Source organism: Macaca thibetana, chromosome 6 (assembly GCF_024542745.1).
Source record: "Macaca thibetana thibetana isolate TM-01 chromosome 6, ASM2454274v1, whole genome shotgun sequence".
Taxonomy (NCBI): Eukaryota; Metazoa; Chordata; class Mammalia; order Primates; family Cercopithecidae; genus Macaca; species Macaca thibetana.
In genome coordinates, this window is record NC_065583.1 from 82882702 (window position 1) to 82897276 (window position 14575).

At 37.6% G+C, this 14575-nt stretch overlaps 1 pseudogene; it reads right to left on the bottom strand.

The window, feature by feature from the left end:
- Window positions 1–613: 613 nt before the first annotated feature.
- Window positions 614–2489, bottom strand: LOC126957030 (ATP-dependent RNA helicase DDX18-like; annotated as a pseudogene).
- Window positions 2490–14575: the final 12086 nt, after the last annotated feature.

The following is a 14575-nucleotide window of genomic DNA, read 5'->3' on the forward strand; positions in this document are numbered from 1 at the left end:
TGACTCTTTTTCCAATTTGCCAATCTGTGTCTTTTAATTGGGGCATTTAGCCCATTTACATTTAAGGTTAATATTGTTAAGAGTGAATTTGATCCTGTCATTATGATGCTAGCAATATTTTCAGGAGGAGTCATGAGATACTGTCAAAGTCCAATAAATATCTAAAAACAGAAAATGACCTGAGACTCCTTTCTGCATTACCACCAGCTGCCCAGTACACTGGGTCACCTTATACAGCAGTAAGTGCAGCAATCCATGACACAAAAATCTTCACAAAACAAGAAGAAAAAGTACACAAAGAATTATATTAAAACAGTAACATACATTTGTGTGTATGAGGGAGAAATATTTAAAATCAAAATATTATATAATCACAAGAAAGTCCAGATATTCCTTGCTCTGCCCTTGGGCAACCAAGAAAATTAAAACCTGTTTTATATCCCAGTATAGAAGAGGGACTTGATATAAGTAACAGTGCTCAGTGCTTGAGACCCAAGTCAATTTGTACTCGTGTTAGATAAGTTTAAATTCTAAAGGCTACAACAATCCTGTTAAATCAAGGGGAAAATTCATTTTAAAACAAAGTTATTCAAGATGAAAGAATAGCATGTCTTCAGTTGGAGAACTGCCTGCTATTGGATGATTTCTTGCTAATGCGTTTAGAGATTTTGTACTTCTCAACTTTGGTAGCCAAATCCACCACCACCTCCACGCTTTTTCCGCTTGCCTTCATTGCTCTTGATTTTCAGATCAACAAGGGAGCACCTTGAAACCAAATGACAGAGTAACTTGAGAACAATTTAAGTTATTATCATTAAAGATCTGTTTCAGAGAATGGGAATCATAGGCTTGTATGTATGACTTATATGTTTCCTGGGCTGACTTATGAAAAAAGTAATTCTTTTTAATCAATTTCTCAAGTTGAGACTGAATGTCAGAAATTTTAGACCAGGAAAAGTCAAATTCACTTAGTGGAACCTTGGATTGTTTCAAGTAGCTAAGAAAACCCAATTTTTCTGGGTGCAAAATGAGCAAGGCATGGCCTCTCCCATTTAGGCCTCTGGTTGTTCTACCCACACAATGAATATATTCCTTAGGGTCATCCGGAGGATCATACTGAACAATCCAGTCCACGTCAGTAATGTCCAGTCCTCTTGTTGCCACATCTATGCACAATAGTGTTCCCAGTTCTGCATTGGAGAACTGGAAGAATGTGGTCGTATGTTTGTTTTGCTTTTGCTTTCCACAAATGACCAAGACGAGCAAATCAATGTAATTCAGCAACTCATAAAGGTATTTCATGGACATACAAGATGAAAAGAAGACCATAAGCTTCTTCTTTCAGTTCTTAAGGAATGTAAAGAGCAGAAGGAATCTCTTTTCATAAGGACAAACAACATATCCATGCTCAAGACCATACACTGTTGCATTAGTATTATCATCATCAACACCAATATACAATGACTCCTTTTTCAGAGAAATCCTTGCCAGGTCTTCAACTTTTGAAGTTTGGGTGGCAGAAAAGAGCATAGTCTGTCTATGTGTTGGCAAAAGTTTAATAATTTGCTTTAATTCCTCTTCAAACCCAATATCCAAGATACGATCAGCTTCATCAATAACTAGGCACTGCAGGTTTTTATACATAAACCCTAGAGTATTCTGCATATGGTCCAGCAGACGGCCTGGTGTGCCCACAATGATGTTGATCCCATTAGTCAGTTTCTGTGCTTCAGCAGATCTGTTACTGCCACCCATTATCAACCCACAGGTATGCACGCGGTGAGTCATTAGCTCCTTAAGAACTACCAAAAGTTTGCATGGCTAGTTCTCCCATAGGGAGAGAATAAGGGACTCCAGTTCCATTCCTGGCCATGAACTTTAACTTAACCATGAATTCAACTGCAGGGATGAGAAAAGCCAGGGTTTTACCACTGCCTGTTTTTGCAGCTGCTAGATGATCCCTACTTTCCGGAAGTGGTCTGATACTTTTATGCTGAATTTCAGTCATATTTGTAAAGCCCTTTTCTTTTATTGCCTTCACAGTGTTTTCATTGACAAGATTATATAGAGAATCAAATGAAGTATATTCGAAAAGCTCCTGTCAGCCCCAGGGGTAGGCTGGGCACCTCACTGTCATCTTCATCATTATCTGTTTTCTCCACATTATTTTCTGTTTCTTTAGGAATCTCAGCACTTTCTTCTTGAGATTCCCCTTTGTTTTCAGTTTTTGCTTTTCTTTTTTTTGTATCAGGCCCAACATCATTCATCATTTTTCTTTTTTTCTTCTTTTTCTTTTTTGATTCTGAATTGGGAGAGTGCATTGCTGCTTCTCCGTTGGTTAATACAGTGGATTTCTGGGGAGATTTTTAAGCTTATATATTTTCCACTGCTTCTTGAGACACATCTCCACTTTGAGCTTCTGATAAGCCCACATTCATGGAATGTTTTGATTTTTTAACCTTTCCATCTCCCATTGTTTCTTCAGACACATCTCCATTTTAAGTTTCTGATAGGGTCAGATTTGAGGCCCCCTGCAACTTTAGGTTCTACTCCTGTAATGTGAGGTTCTGCTTCTAGATCATCTTGCACAGGAGTTTCATCAGCAGGTGTCCAAGAAGTGCCTAGACCACGGCGCCACACAGTACAGCTACTGAATTATTGGGGCTGATGTTACTTTCGGCCGCACATGCGAGGCTCAGTCAACTGGAAATGCCTGTAGTAGATCTTTCTTTCTTACTATGTGGATTCAAACATGTCATGACCCCATAGTTTTTTAAACACAACTTATAATCAATGTCTGTCATCACATTTTTAACTTATTCTAGGCATGTTAAATTCTATTTATCCCTATATAATTTTATCATTGATAAAATAACTGATTTCAGAACAAAATCTAAATCATTAAATAAAACAGATATTAGGTAAAATACAGGCTCTAGTCTCTAGTATATTTTACATATATTATCAAAATTTAAATAAAAACTTGAGTTTGATAAATGGTATTATCCTCACAGGGGAAGATAAAATATTTTCCTTCCCTCATTGCTAGGTTCATTGTGGTAGTCCTGATAACAAATGACAGATTAATAAGTGAAAAATATACACGTTTATTTAATAAGCTTTACATGACATAGGAGGCTTCATAAGGAAATGAAGACTCAAAGAAATGGATAAACAGTGTATTTTTAAAGCCAATGTATTGTTTTATGGTAGGTTTCATGAAGAAATAGACAATTGTGGAGCAGTATAATTGGGTAAAAAAGTATAATTAAAATTGCAATAAACTAGGGGGAACTTAGCAAGACTTGTTTCTTCAGATTTGTCTCTGTGACTCTGTCTTCAGAGGTAAGAAGAATATTTCTGTCCTCCAGGTATAGGGAGGGTATCTCTTCAATAAGTGTCTTGTGACCTGCTTCTGGAGAAATTCAGAAAATCCTTTTTAGGGTTTATCACTTGCTTCAGGAAAGAATGGCTTGGGAAAAATGACTTTTTGGCTTCTGATATTTTTTCAAATGCCAAGGTGCCATATTTTGGGGTAGGCTCTCCTGAACCCCATCATCTTTAAGAGGCAGGACTATCTCTGTTGATTTTTCTCTATGGAAAGCATTAGGAACCCCACAGTTTTATCTCCTTCATTAACTCATTCAATTCTAATTGGAGATCTACATCATACAAGGTACTATGCCAAGGGCTTAAAAAAAAAGTGCCAGGAGGAACTGCAAATGTTTTAGTGAACCCATGCTGAATCATACTCTGACACATAGTAGGTATTCAATAAATATTAGTTAAATAAGTATAATTTAAAGATTTTCTCTATCTAATCTTACTTTTTACAGATCAGTTTAACCTTCCCATGTATTTGCCCTCCCAGATAGCCCAGGAAATATAAAAGGAAAGCAGATGTACTGTCATACAATGTATAGCTTACCTATATTGACCCATGCACAAGATGAAACACAACAGATATTGATATTTCTAAATGCAGAGGAATTTTGTATTCTTTCAACATAAGTTTTGGTTTAAAATTAATCAGACACACCAATTAACAGGGCTAAATCTACCTATAGAATATTTTCTGTTGATCTAGTGGCCATGATATTCAGTATTCTTTTTAATTCCTATCAAATTTGTTCACATTTAAAAAAATTAATGTTTACTTTTTGTGGGTACTTGATAGTATATATTTACATGGGACATGAGATGTTTTGATATAGGTGTTCAATGTGTAATAATCACATCATGGAAAATATTCATCCCCTCAAGCATTTATCCTTTTTGTTATAAACTATCAAATTATACTGTTTTAGTTATTTTAAAATGTCTAATTAAATTATTATTGACTATAGTCACTCTGTTGTGCTATGAAATACTAGGTCTTATTCATCTTTCTAACTTTTTTGTATGCTTTTAGTTATTTTAAAATGCACAATTGAATTATTATTCACTATGGTCACTCTGTTGTGCTGTGAAATACTAGGTCTTATTCATTCTAACTAATTTTTGGTATCAGTTATACTCTTTTAGTTATTTAAAACTGTGCAATTAAATTATTATTGACTGTAGTCAATCTGTTGTGCTATGAAATACTAGCTCTTATTTATTCTTTCAATTTTTTTTGTACCCACTAACCATTTCCACTTCTCCCCAACTTTTTCCCACAACCCCTCCCAGCCTTTGGTAACCATTCTTCTACTCTCTAGCTTCATAAGTTTAATTGTTCTGATTTTTAGTTTCCACAAATAAGTGAGAAGATGCAAAGTTTGTCTTTCTGTTCTTGACTTATTTTACTTAACATAATGACCTCCAGTTCCATTCATGTTGTTGCATATGACAAGATCTCATTCTTTTGTATGACTGCATAGTACTCGATTGTGTATATGTCCCACATTTTCTTTATCCATTCATTGGTTGATGAACAGTTTTGTTGTTTCCAAATCCTGGCAATTTTGAACAGTGCTGCAGCAAACATGGGAGTGCAAATATCTCTTAGATATACTGATTTTCTTTCTTTTGGGTGTATACTTAGCAGTGGCATTCCTAGATTGGATGGTATGTCTATTTTTGTCTTTTTTGAGGAATCTCCAAACTCCCCTCCATATTGGTTTTACTCATTTATGTTCTCACCAACAGTGTACAAGGTTTCCCTTTTCTCCACACTCTCTCCAGTATTAGTTATTGCCCATGTTTCAATAAAAGACATTTTAACTGGGGTGAGAAGATATCTCATTGCAGTTTTGATTTGCATTTATCTGATAATGATGTTGAGCATCTTTTCATATGCTCATTTTCCATTTGTATGTCTTCTTTTGAGAAATGTCTATTCAAATCTTTTGCCCATTTAAAAATTAGATTATTAGATATTTTTCCTATAAAGTCATTTGAGTTTCTTATATATTCTGATTATTATTTTCTTGCAGATATATAGTTTGCAAATATTTTATCCTATTCTGTGGGTTATCACTTCACTTAGTTGATTGTATCCTTTGCTGTGCAGAAGTATTTTAACTTAATATGATCTCATTTGTTTATTTTTGCTTTGGTTGCCTGTGGTTTGTGGGGTGTTACTCAAGAAATTTTTGACCAATATCTTGCAGAGTTTTTCCAATGTTTTCTTGTAGTAGTTTCATAGTTTAGTAAGGTCTTAGATTTAAGTCTTTAGATTAACGTCTTCAACTTAAGTCTTTAATCCATTTTGATTTGATTTTTGTATGTGACAAGAGATAGAGGTCCAATTTCATTCTTCTGTATATGGATATTAAGTTTTCCTAGCACCATTTATTGAAGAGAATGTTGTTTCCCCAATGTATGTTCTTGACACCCTCATAAAAAATGAATTCAGTGAAAGTGTTTGGACTTGTTTGTGGGTTCTCTATTCCATTCCATTAGTCTATGTGTCTGTTTTTAAGCAATTTCCATGCTGTTTTAATTACTATAGCTATATAGTATTATTTGAAGTCAAGTAAAGTGATTTCTTCAGTTTTGTTCTTTCTGCTCAAGATAGCTTTGGCTTAGGGATATGGATGCAGCTGGAAACCATCATTCTCAGCAAACTGTCGCAAGAACAGAAAACCAAATACCGCATGTTCTCACTCATAGGTGGGAATTGAACAGTGAGATCATTGGACACCAAAAGAGGAACATCACACACCGGGGCCTATTATGGGGAGGGGGTAGGGGGCAGGGATAGCATTGGGAGATATATCTAATGTAAATGACCAGTTAATGGGTGCAGCACATCAACATGGCACATGTATACATATGTAACAAACCTGCACATTGTTCACATGTACCCTAGAACTTAAAGTATGATAATAAATAAATAAATAAATAAATAAATAAATAAATAAATAAAAAGATGGCTTTGGCTATGCTAGGACTTTTGTGGTTCCATTTAAGCTTTAGGATAGTTTTTCTATTTCTATGAATAATGTCATTGGTATTTTCACAGGGATTGCATTGAATCTGTAGATTGCTTTGGGCAGTATGGAAATTTTAATAGTATTGATTCTTCCAATCCATGGACATGAAATATCTTTCTGTTTTGTGTGCGTACGTGTGTTCTTCAATATCTTTTTAAAAAAATTTAAAAATTTTTTTTTTATTTTTGAGACGGAGTCTCGCTCCGTCACCCCGGCTGGAGTGTAGTGGTGCTATCTTGGCTCACTACAAGCTCTGCCTCCCGGGTTCATGCCATTCTCCTGCCTCAGCCTCCCGAGTAGCTAGGACTACAGGCGCCCACCACCACGCCCAGCTAATTTTTTGTATTTTTAGTAGAGACGGGGTTTCACCATGTTAGCCAGGATAGTCTCTGTCTCCTGACCTAGTGATCCGCCCGCCTCAACCTCCCAAAGTGCTGGGATTACAGGCATGAGCCACTGTGCCCCTTCAATTTCTTTCATCAGTGTTTTACAGATTTCATTGAAGAATTATTTTATTTTGTTAAGTCCTAGACATCTTATTTCATTTATGGATATTATAAGTGGGATTCCTCTTTTTATTTCTTTTTCAGATTATCCAGTGTTGGCATATAGAGATGCTACTAATTTTTGTATGTTGATTTTGTATTCTGCCACTTTATTGAAATTGTTTATCAGTTCTAATAGTTTTTGTGTGTGTAGAGTCTTTTGATTTTTCCAAATATAAGATCCTATATTTTGCAAAGAAGGATAATTTGTTTTCTTTCTAATTTGGGTGCTCTTTATTTCTTTCTCTTGTCTGCCTGCTCAACCTAGGACTTCTAGTGCTATATTGAATAACAGTGGTGAAAGTTAGTGTCCTTATTCTGTTCCACATCTTAGAGGAAGGGCTTTCAGTTTTCTTTTATTCAGTATGATACTAGCTGTATGTTTTTCATATATGAGTTTTTATTATGTTGAGGCATGTTCCTTCTACATGCAGTTTTTTGAGAGTTTTTATCATGAAATGATGTTAAATTTTGTCAAATGTTTTTTAGCATCAATTGATATGATCATATGGTTTTTGTCCTTCATTCCGTTGATATGATGTACCACATTTATTGATTCATGTAAATTGAACCAATCTTGCATTTCTGGGCTAAGTCCTCTTGGTCACCATAAATTATCTTTTTAATGAATTGTTTAATTCATGTTGCCAGTGTTTTGCTGAGAGTTTTTGCATCAATATTCATGAGAGATATTGGCCTGTAGTTTTCTTTTCTTTATATGGTCTGGTTTTGGTATCAGGGTAAGACTGGGCTTGTAGAATGCATTTGGAAGTATCCCCTCCTTCTATATTTTTTGGAAAAGTTTGTGTAGAATTGACATTATTTCTTCCGTAAATGTTTGGTGGAATTCAGCATTGAAGCCATTGAGACCTGGGCTTTTCTTAGCTAAAAGACCTTCTTTTTTCTTTATTTCTTTTAAAAAACCAAAAAACAAAAAACGAAATACATGTGCAGAACCTGCAGGTTTGATACATTGGTATATGTGTGCCAGAGTGGTTTGCTGTACCTATTGACACATCCTCTAAGTTCCCTCCCCTGACATCCCAACAGGCCCTGGTGTGTGCTGCTTCCCTCTCTGTGTCCATGTGTTCTCAATGTTCCACTCCTACTTATGAGTGAGAACAGGTGGTGTTTGGTTTTTTGTTCTTGTGTTAGTTTAGTCAGGATGATAGCTTCCAGCTTCACCCATGTCCCTGCAAAGAATGTGATCTCATTCTTTTTTATGGCTGCATAGTATTCCACGGTATTTATGTACCACATTTTCTTTATCCATTCTATCATTGATGGACATTTGGGTTAGTTCCATGTCTTTGCTATTGTAAATAGTGTTGAATATACATACCTGTGCATGTGTCTTTATAGTAGAATGATTTATATTCCTTCTACTATATAAATCATTCCTGTAGTAGAATGATTTATATGATAGAATGATTTATAATGCCAGAAATGGGATTGCTGGGTCCAGTGATATTTCTGGTTCTACATCCTTGAGGAATTGCCATACTGTTTTTCACAATGTTGAACTCACACTCCCACCAACAGTATAAAAGCATTCCTGTTTCTCCACAGCTTGCCAACATCTATTGTTTCCTTACTTTTTAATGATCACCATTCTAACTGGTGTATCTTATTGTGGTTTTGATTTGCATTTCTCTGGTGATCAGTGATATTGAGCTTTTTTTTTCATGTAAGTGTCTTCTTTTGAGAAGTATCTGTTCTATCTTTGACCAATTTTTGATGGGGTTGTTTGTTTTTTCTTGTAAATATGCTTAAGTTCCTTATAAAGTCTGGATATTAGGCCTTTGCAGATGGGTAGATTGCAAAATTTTTCTCCCATTCTGTAGTTTGCCTGTTCACTCTGAGGATAGTTTATTTTGCTGTGTAGAAGCTCTTTAGTTTAATTAGATCCCATTTGTCAATTTTGGCTTTTGTTGCAATTGCTTTTGGTGTTTTTGTCATGAAGTCTTTGCCCATGCCTATATCCTGAAAAATATTGCCTAGATTTTCTTCTAGAGTTTATATGGTTTTGAGTATTACATTTAAGTCTTTAATCCCTCTTGAGTTAATTTTTGTATAAGGTGTAAGGAAGTGGTCCAATTTCATTTTTCTGCCTATGGCTAGCTAGTTTTCCCAGCATCATTTACTGAATAGGCAATCCTTTCCCTATTGCTTGTTTCTGTCAGTTTCAATGAAGATCAGATGGTTATAGATATGTGGTGTTATTTCTGAGCTCTCTGTTCTGTTCCATTGGTCTATATGTCTGTTTTGTACCAGTACCATGCTGTTTTGGTTGCTGTAACCTTGTAGTATAGTTTGATATCAGGTAGTGTGATGCCTCCAGCTTTGGTTGTTTAGGATTGTTCTAGCTATATGGGGTCTTCTTTGATTTCATAGGAAATTTAAACTAGTTTTTTTCTAATTCAGTGAAGACAGTCAATGGTAGTTTGATGGGAATAGCATTGAATGTATAAATTACTTTGGGCACTATGGCCATTTTCATGATATTGATTCTTCCTATCCATGAGGATGGAATGTTTTTCCATTTTTTTTTCTTTTTTTTTTTTTTTTTGAGACGGAGTCTTGCTCTGTCGCCCAGGCTGGGGTGCAGTGGCCGGATCTCAGCTCACTGCAAGCTCCGCCTCCCAGGTTTACGCCATTCTCCTACCTCAGCCTCCCGAGTAGCTGGGACTACAGGCGCCCGCCAACCCGCCCAGCTAGTTTTTTTTTTTGCATTTTTTAGTAGAGACAGGGTTTCACCGTGTTAGCCAGGATGGTCTCGATCTCCTGACCTCGTGATCCGCCCGTCTCGGCCTCCCAAAGTGCTGGGATTACAGGCTTGAGCCACCGCGCCCGGCCTATGTTTTTCCATTTGTTTGTGTCCTCACTTGTTTCCTTGAGCAGTGGTTTGTAGTTCTTGAAGAGGTCTTTCACATCCCTTGTTAGCTTTATTCCTAGGTATTTTATTTTCTTTGTAGCTATTGTGAATGGGTGTACACTCATGATTTGGCTCTCTGTTTGTCTATTATTGGTGTATAAGAATGATTGTGATTTTTGCACATTGATTTTTGTATCCTGAGACTTTGCTGACGTTTCTTATCAGCTTAAGTAGATTTTGGACTGAGATGATGGGGCTTTCTAAATACACAATTATGTCATCTGCAAGCAGAGACAACTTGACTTCCTCTCTTTCTATCTGAATACCCTTTATTTCTTTCTCTCACCTGATTTCCCTGGCCAGAACTTCCAATGTTATGTTGAGTAGTAATGGGGAGAGAGGGCATATTGTACCCATTTTCAAAGGGAATGCTTCTAGCTTTTGCCCATTCAATATGATATTGGCTGTGGGTTTGTCATAAATAGCTCTTATTATCTTGAGATATGTTCAATCAATACCTAATTTATTGAGAGTTTTTAACATGAAAGGATGTTGAATTCTATCAAAAACCTTTCCTGCATCTATTGAGATAATCATGTGGTTTTTGTCATTGGTTCTGTTTATGTGATGGGTTATAGCTACTGATTTGTGTATGTTGAACCAGTCTTACATCCAAGGGATGAAGCCAACTTGATCATGGTGGATGTTTTTTGATATGCTGCTGGATTTAGTTTGGCAGTATTTTATTGAGGATTTTTGCATCGATGTTCATCAGGGATATTGGCCTGAAATTTTCTTTTTTTGTTGTGTCTTTTCCTGGTATTGGTATCAGGATGATGCTGGCTTCATAAAATGAGTTAGGGAGGAGTCTCCCCTTTTCTATTGTTTGGAAGAGTTTCAGAAGGAATGTTGCCAGGTCCTCTTTCTATTTCTGGTAGAATTCAGCTGTGAGTCCATCTGGTCCTGGGCTTTTTTTGTTTGATAGGTTATTAATTACTGCCTCAATTTCAGAACTTGTTATTGGTCTATTCAGGGATTCAACTTCTTCCTCGTTTAGTCTTGGTGGGGTTTATGCATCCAGGAATTCATCCATTTCTTCTGGATTTTCTAGTTTATTTGCATAGAGGTGTTTATAGTATTCTCTGATGGTAGTTTGTATTTCTTTGGGGTCAGTGGTGATATCCCCTTTATCATTTTTTATTGTGTTTATTTGATTATTCTCTCTCTTCTTTTTTATTAGTGTAGCTAGCAGTCTATCTGTTTTATTAACTTTTTTTAAAAAAACAGCTCCTGGATTCATTAATTTTTTGGAGGGTTTTTCATGTCACTATCTCCTTCAGTTCTTTTCTAATCTTATTTATTGTCTTCTGCTAGCTTTTGGATTAGTTTGTTCTTGTCCACTTGATCCAGAGCTGAGTTCAAGTCCTGAATATCCTTGTTAATTTTCTGTCTCATTGATCTGTCTAATACTGACAATGGGGTGTTAAAATCTCTCATTATTATTGTGTGGGAGTCTAAGTTTCTTTGTAGGTCTCTAAGAACTTGTTTTATGAATCTGGGTGCTCCTGTATTGGGTGAATATATATTCAGAACAGTTATCTCTTCTTGTTGAATTAATCCCTTTACCATTGTGTAGTGCCCTTTTTTGTCTTTTTTGATCTTTGTTGGTTTAAAGTCTGTTTTGTTAGAGACTATGATTGCAACCCCTGCCTTATTTTGCTTTCCATTTGCTTGGTAAATTTTTCTCCATACCTTTATTTTGAGCCTGTGTGTGTCTTTGCACATAAATCGGGTTTCCTGAATACAGCCCACCAGTGGGTCTTGACTCTTTATCTAATTTACCAGTCTGTCTTTTAATTGGAGCATTCAGCCCATTTACATTTAAGGTTAATATTGTTATGTCTGAGTTTGATCTGGTCATCGTGATACTATTTGGTTATTTTGCACACTAGTTGATGCAGTTTCTTTGTAGTGTCATTGGTCTTTATATTTTGGTGTGTTTTTGCAGTGGCTGGTACTGGTTTTTCCTTTCCACACTTAGTGCTTCTTTCATGAGCTCTTGAAGGGTAGGTGGTAAGGAAATCCCTCAGGATTTCCTTGTCTTGAAAGGATTTTATTTCTCCTTCACTTATGGAAACCTAGTTTGGCTGGATATTTGGCTGGAAATTCTGGGTTGAAAATTCTTTTCTTTAAAAATGTTGAATATTGGCCCTTAATCTTTTCTGGCTTGTAGAGTTTCTGCTGAGAGGTCCACTGTTAGTCTGATGGGCTTCCCTTTGTATGTGACCTAGCCTTTCTCTCTGGCTGACAGTTTTTCCTTCATTTTGACCTTGGAAAATCTAATGATTATGTGTTTTGGGGTTGATCTTCTCATGGAGTATCTTAATAGTGTTTTCTGTATTTCTTGAATTTGCATGTTGGCCTGTCTTACTAGGTTGGGGAAGTTCTCCTGGATAATACCCTGAAGTGTGTTTTCCAGCTTATTTCCATTCTCTCTGTCTCCTTCAGGTACTCCAATCAATCATAGGTTTGGTCTTTTTATGAAGTCTTATATTTCTTGGAGGCTTTATTTATTCCTTTTCATTCTTTTTTCTCTATTCTTGTCTTCATGTCTTATTTCAGTAAGATGGTCTTCAAACTCTGATATCCTTTCTTCCACTTGGTCAAATTGGGTTTTGATACTTGTGTATGCTTCATGAAGTTCTCATGCTGTGTATTTTAGCTGCATCAGGTCATTTATCTTCCTCTCTAAACTGGTTATCCTATTTAGCAATTCCTGTAACCTTTTATCGAGGTTCTTAACTTCTTTGCATTGGGTTAGAACATGCTCCTTCAGCTCATCATAGTTTTTTTTTATTATCCATCTTCTGAAGACTACCTCTGTGAATTCGTCCATCTGATCCTCTGCCCTGTTCTGCGTACTTGATGGAGAGACATTGTGATCATTTGGAGGAGAAGAGGCACTCTGGCCTTTTGGGTTTTCAGCATTTTTTTATTGATTCTTTCTCATCTTCTTGAGTTTGTCTAGTTTCGGTCTTTGAGGATGCTGACCCCTGGATAGGGTTTTTGTGGGGGCCGTTTTTGTTGTTGTTGATGCTGTTGTTGTTGCTTTTTGTTTGTTTGTTTTGCTTTCAACAGTCAGGACCCTCTTCTGTAGGGCTGCTGCAGTTTGCTGAGGGTTCACTTCAAACCCTATTCATCTGATTTGCTCCTGTGCCTAGAGATGTCACTCGAGATGGTTGGAGAGCAGCAAAGATGGGTGCTTGCTCCTTCTTCTGGGACTTCTGACCTTTAGGACAACCAACCTGATGCCAGTAGGATTGCTTCTGTATAGGGTGTCTGACAACCCCTGTTGGAGGTTCTTACCCATTTGGGTGGCATGGGGAGCAGGAACCATCTAATGAAGCACTTTGTCCCTTGGTGGAGAAGGTGTGTTTTGCTGGGGGGAATCCCACTCATCTGGGCTGCCTGGATTCCTCAGAACTACCAAGAGTAAAGGCTAAGTCTGCTGGTCCACAGAGACTGCAACCACCACCCCTCCCTCTAGGGGCTCAAGCCAAGGGAGATTTAAATTCTGTCCCTGAGCCTCTGGCTGGAGTTACTGGAGATCCTACAGGGAATCTCTGTCCCCTAAGGAAGGATGGGTCAGAATTATACCCGAAGAGGCACTCTGGTCACAGACTGCCACAGCTGGTGCATTGGCTGTGGGGACAAGTCTTGGGACTAAGTTGTCCAGCCTTCCTGACTCCAGCAGGGGAAAAGTGCAGCCTGGTGCTATAGATATGGGTGCCACCCTTCCCTGGCTCAAGGAGCTTAGCGTGTTAGGCAGTAGCATGTTAGTGTGTTACTCCCAGTGCTAGCTGCTGCCCCTCCCCCAGGGAGCACAAATGGCTTAGATAGCAGGCAGCCACAGCCAGTGGCTTGGTTGTGGTCATCCCTCCCCCTGGGAGTTCGGTAGGCTTAAGCAGATTTCAGCCGACAGGCTATAAGAATCTGCGTGTTCCAGGGTTGGGATGCTAGGTCCTGGTGACGTGGTTATGTGAGTGGGACCTTCCAATCCCTGGGTTGCACAGTTCTGTGGAAAAAGCATAGTTCCCCCAGCTAGGTAGTGTGCTCACTCACCACCTCCCTTGGCTGGGGGTGGGGGATCATCTTCACCGTATGGTTCTCAGATGGGCTGCTACACCACACTGCTCTTCCTTCCCTCCATGGGTCATGCCAGCCTTCTACTCATTTTTGATGAGAAAACCTGTATACCTTTGTTGCAAGTGAAGGAGTCACATACTTATTATGGTGTTTTTCAGGGAAAGCCTCCAAACGGGACTACTTTTTGTTGGCCACCTTGGCCCTACCCCAGGGAGACATTTTATTACAGTGTTGATCTTGTTACTTGTTATTGGTCTTGAGTTACTTTTTGCGTAAGGTGTAAGAAAAGGGTCCAGTTTCAATTTTCTGCATATGGCCATTCTCCCAGCTTCATTTGTTAAATATGGAATCTTTTCCCCACTGCTGTTTCTGTCGGGTTTGTTGAAGGTCAGACAGTTGTAGATTGGGGGGGGGGTCTGATTTCTAAGTTCTCTACTCTTTTCCATTGGTCTGTGTGTCTGTTTTTATACCAGTATCATGCTGTTTTAGTTACCACAGCCTTGCAGTATAGTTTGAAGTTAGATAGCATGATGTCTCCAGCTTTGTCCCTTTTCCTTAGGATTGTCTTTGCTATATGGACCTCTTTTGGT